Source organism: Primulina huaijiensis, chromosome 2 (assembly GCF_012295235.1).
Source record: "Primulina huaijiensis isolate GDHJ02 chromosome 2, ASM1229523v2, whole genome shotgun sequence".
Classification (NCBI taxonomy): domain Eukaryota; kingdom Viridiplantae; phylum Streptophyta; class Magnoliopsida; order Lamiales; family Gesneriaceae; genus Primulina; species Primulina huaijiensis.
Genome location: NC_133307.1, coordinates 683,508 through 689,507, shown reverse-complemented (window position 1 = coordinate 689,507; position 6,000 = coordinate 683,508).

Sequence of the window (6,000 nt, the reverse complement as noted above, 5' to 3'; positions counted from 1 at the left end):
TTAATTAACATTAATTGGGATAACTTAAAAAGAAAGCAACAGTTCATCAATGTATATTTAATATTAATTACTCATATTGATGTTGCTCGCCACCCAATTCCACCGTGTCTCGTTTTTACAAAAATAAATAAATAAATTTTAGTACTCCCCGGATCTTAAATTTTAATATAAAATAAAATGTTAAAATTATATAATTTTACGTAATATAATTTTATTAAAACATTTGTTTTCTATTCAAATATTATTTTAAAGTTTTTAATTTCATTATAATTTATTTCAATAAAATACCAAAAGTAGTTACTATGATTATGTTACGTATGAATATTTTAACAAAATTATATTACACAAATAAACAATTTACGTCTTTATTTTTGTTAATTTTTTAATGTTTTCTAAATATTCGATTGATCATGTTTAAAATAAAGAATAAATTTTATGCATACTTTTTATTATATAAAAAATATATATACTTACCTACACTTCACCTTTCATTTACTTCTTTTTAATATTTTATGAACCTATACATTGAATTATTTCACTTTGAAATATAACTATATAGTATTTCCCCAACTCTATCTTGTATTTACACTTCCCCAACTATATTAGGTCCAAATTTTTTTTGGACAAGAGACAGCCTCACATCACATGGTTAATATAGTATGAATAAAGATTATAAAATCATTATGGTGTTCTTCCATGTGACATTATTTGATCACTTCTCCATAATGTTGAATTTATTATCACGGTGTATATTTTTTTTTGCCAATTATTTGCATTCCAATTTATTTATGTTTGTTGGATGCAATAATTGCACATACATGATAGATCAGTCGAATTGTGGTATTTGAGATGTGATGCGGTTTAAAATATTTGAGTTGCACAGTTACTACCAGCAATATGACATACAATATCGGTTATTTTTATATTTAATATGAGGTTGGTCTCTTATTAAATAAATAGTAAATCATATCTGGCTGAGATGAATTCCACTGGATGCACTTGTGTTTTATGAAAACTCGAACACTATTTCACCAAAACAAAGGAAAAGTTCAACCTGATCCATGTAGTTCAATTACACACACATATATATATGTATGTATATACACATTTATATGTTTTGATATGTTGAACACCTATCGTGCACATTTATGTGAGTATCAATGGGATGATACTTATTAATAAGTGACTATCACCTCATCGGTGCTCATATAAATGTACAGGATAGATGTACATATTATCAAAACTCTATATATAATGCATGAATTTCGTTATAAACGAAAACCCTTAATTTTTAATCAAGGTTTTCAATAGGTGGACCCTTTGCATTGAACCATATAATAAATTTTTTTATTTTCCACTAACCATCCCCTTGAACGCCGACCAAACTTATCAAGAAATCAACCACATTGCAGGCTTTATTTATTCAAATTTTATAGCCATTATGTGAAGTCCTTTCACCAATTCAAAAATTAAAAGTGAGGCCCTTTTCATAAAGTTAGTCGATAAGATTCAAAATTCATTTTTGTTTCTCAGTTAATTAAGAGACCCCTACAGAAATCAAGTTTGTGGCTTTGTACACATTCTCTTACACTTTTTCCCGACAAAGGGACCTAATTGTCGATTCGATTTGGATATATGAATTTTTATTGGGACATATAAAAACGGGTTTTACCCTTTTAAATCATACACTCTTGCATATATTATATTCTTAATCTTTTAATGATATTATTATTATATCAATGAAATTGTTGCAACATTTATGAATTATTTCTATATGCAAACATAATGCTTAATAAATAATCATATTGCGAAATTAAAATTTGAGTATGGGCACAATATGATTGTGTGTTTCTAACGTAAAGTCTTTTGTGATACGGTCTCACAAATTTTTATTCGTGAGATGAGTCAACTCTGTCCATATTTACAATAAAAATTAATATTTTTTCATGAGTGACTCAAATAAAATATTATCTCACAAAATTGATTCGTGGGACTGTCTCACAAAAATTTTTGTGTGTAATAAAATATCGAATTAAGCTTTATTTGCACACATGATTAAAGTGATTTTTTTCTTTAATAGGAACTCTATATTTACAATAAAAAAAATATTTTTGATATAAAAATTAACATTTTTTCATGGATGACTCAAATAGATTATTATCTCACAAAATTGACTCGTGAAACCGTTTCACAAAAGTTTTTGTTATTTGCACACATGATTAAAGTGATATATATTTTTTCTTTAATTTAATTAATAGGAACTCCACTCCACTTTTAATGGTCAATCATATGCTAAGATATTATTTTGAAAAAAAATATTTAGTTGTATTTTAAAAGAGAGTGGATGTGAAATTAAAGAATAGCAACTAAATATAGATAGAAATTATCTAATTAAATTGATTGAACCACCTAATTCCGTAAATATTCGTTAATAAATTAAATGTATGATTGACTGTAATATCTCATTTAAATGTAACTTCTCGTGTTCATACCATATCGAGTTTAATTGCAAATTATATCGTAATTATTTTTATGTATAATTATTATATAATTTGTAATTTTATGTATAATTATTATATAATTTGTAACGTATATCCGACCGATTGATATTTTTTAACAAACGAAAAAGCTTATTGTGACATGTTGCAAAATTACCGTGCATATGTTTTAACTTTTAAACCTAAAAAATAAAATTGAATCATGTAATATTTTTTTTTATTGGTATTTATTTACATGTAAATACCGAAAAATAAATACCAATTGCCGATCGAATAAGAATGATGTTACTGTTGAAAAATTATTTTAAAATGTGAAAAATATTTGTGTTGAAAATGTGAATGTTGAATGTTGAAAATTAGGTAAAATTAGGTGTTGAATATTGAAAATTAGTGTGTGATGATGTAGGTAATGATGTATTTTATTTTTGGATTATTTGTAAAAAATTTCTATAAATAGATCTCTCATTTGTGAAGAAAATCACAATTGAGATTGAAAGAAAAATATTATAAAGTGTGTAGTGTGATAATTTTGAGGGTTTGAGATTTTTACTTTTTACCGTAAATTTTTACTTTTTCACAACACGTTATCAGCACGAAGCTCTAAAAGTCCTCCATATTTTTCCAAGCTCCAAAACAGAAGAAAAAGGTAACAAAAGTAATAATATCTATTTTATTGTTTATTTATTTATTGTTTATATATTTACTATATAATATAATGTTATTATAAATAATAAAAATAAGTTTTTCAAAAAACTTGTTATAAATCCTGGGAGGATGTTAAGACGACATCCCACACTCCCGGTAAGGGATACGACAAGTATAAAAGTCTATAAGGTTTTTAAACAAAATATCTTATGACACCTCATTATAATATTGTGATATGATATACATAATTATTTAAAACATTACTAATATTATAGACACCATATTATTACCATAAAATTATACAAATACATATATTTATTTTCTTGTACACCAACGGTCATAAACGGTAACAAAACGGCTAGTTTTTGCCCTATAAATATGATCTCACAAACACATTCAATCACTCCAACTTTCTTTTCTTCTCTAAAATTATTCTTCATCAAATTTTTGAAGAAAAAAGAAGATGGCTTTCACAAAGTTATTTTTAATTATTTTGGTTATAATACTCACGAATCTTGTACTTATCGGAGAATATCCTCCTCATGTGTTTTCTTTATTTTTACGAATGCTTGTATTTGTTGTTTATCCATTACTTTGTATTGCAATATTCATTAACTAATAAAATGCATCATAATTTTTTTTAGTACCACCATGTCAAACTTGACAAAGCTCGAATTTGTTGCACTCGACATTACGGGGAAAAATTATATGCCATGGACTCTCGATGTAGAAATGCATCTTGAGTCATTGGGTCTAAGCGAGACCATTAAAGAAAATGGTATATCTTCATCACAAGAAAAAGCAAAAGCTATAATATTTTTGCGTCGACATCTCGATGAAGGTTTAAAATGTGAATATCTCATCGAAAAAGATCCCATGGCTCTGTGGAAAGGATTGAAAGAAAGATTTGAACATATAAGGGAAGTTATACTTCCGACCGCCCGTGATGAATGGAATATGTTAAGATTCCAAGATTTTAAGAAAGTCAGCGATTACAATTCAGCTATGCATCGAATAATCTCGCAGTTAAAATTTTGTGGACATGAGGTCACAGAATCGGAAATGCTTGAAAAAACATTTTCCACGTTTCACGCATCAAATATAACTTTACAGCAACAATATAGAGTGCGTGGATTTGCGAGATATTCTGAGCTCATCGCCTGTCTTCTTGTGGCGGAAAAAAACAACGAGCTACTAATGAGAAATCATCAGTCCCGACCCACTGGATCATCAGCATTTCCAGAAGTAAATGCTGTAAGTAAAAGTGAATTTAACCTTGGAAACCAAAATCAAATTCAAAGACAAGGTCGTGGTCGAGGTCGTGGTCGAGGTCGTGGTCGTGGACGTGGAATTGGTCGTGGTCGTGGTCGAGGCCGTGGTTTTGAAAACAATAGAGATAGTTATTTTTATAACTCATCTCAAAAGAGCGTCACGAACCACCCACAGAAAAGGCATCATGAAAACATGAGTGTTAATGAAAATCACTCGAAAAGATTTGAAAGTTCTTGTTTCAGATGCGGCACTCCAGGACATTGGTCTCGTATTTGTCGAGCCCCTGAGCACCTTTGCAAGCTCTATAAAGAATAGATAAAGGGGAAAGAAAAAGAGACCAACTTCACTGAGCGAAGTGACCGTTTGAGTGATTCAACTCATTTTGATGCTGCTGATTTTATGAATGCTTTCTCTGAAAATGATCAATATGTTGGTGGGATAGGAATGAACAATATTGATGTTGCAGATTTTCTCAATGATTTCTCTGAAAATGAACAATATAGTGATAGAATATAAATGTACAATAATTTATTTTTCATGTATTTATATGATAATGTTTTATTGTACAATTATGATATGTGTTATATTTACATATGTATTGTCATTAATTTTTTTTCATTGCATATTTTTTGAAGTTCAAATATGGAAAATGCTATGAGCAAAGCTGAAGTTTGCATACCCGATAGTGGTACAACGCACACTATCCTCCGAGGTAAAAGATATTTCTTGGAACTAAAACCAACAAAAACAACGGTGAATACAATATCAGGTCCTGTAGACTTGATTAAAGGATGTGGTAAAGCACAATTTTTGTTACCTAATGGTACAAAATTTTTGATCAATGATGCTTTATATTCACCACAATCGAAAAGAAATTTGTTGAGTTTTAATGATATATATTCCCATGGGTATGATACTCAAACAATGAATGAAGGGAATGAGAAATATATGTGTCTTACCACATATAAATCAGGAAAGAAATATGTGATTGAAAAACTACCAATGCTCCCTACTGGATTGCATTATACACATATACGTCCCATTGAATCAAACATGGTAATTGATAATTCTTCAATATTAACCAATTGGCATGATCGATTAGGACATCCTGGTTCAACAATGATGCGAAGAATTATAGAAAATACACATGGTCATCCATTGAAAGACCAGAAGATCTTTCAGAATAATAAGTTTCAATGTAAAGCATGTTCTCTTGGAAAACTTATTATAAGACCATCACCAGCCAAAATCCAAACTGAATCACCAATGTTTCTTGAACGTATTCAGGGTGATATTTGTGGACCAATCCATCCACCATGTGGACCATTCAGATACTTTATGGTATTGATTGATGCCTCCAGCAGATGGTCACATGTATGTTTATTGTCAACTCGAAATGTTGCATTTGCAAGATTACTTGCTCAAATAATAAAATTGAGGAATCAATTTCCCGATTATACAATCAAGAAAATTAGACTTGATAATGCTGGTGAATTTACTTCCCAGACTTTCAATGATTATTGTATGTCTATGGGAATCATTGTTGAGCATCCTGTTGCTCATGTACATACTCAAAATGGATTGG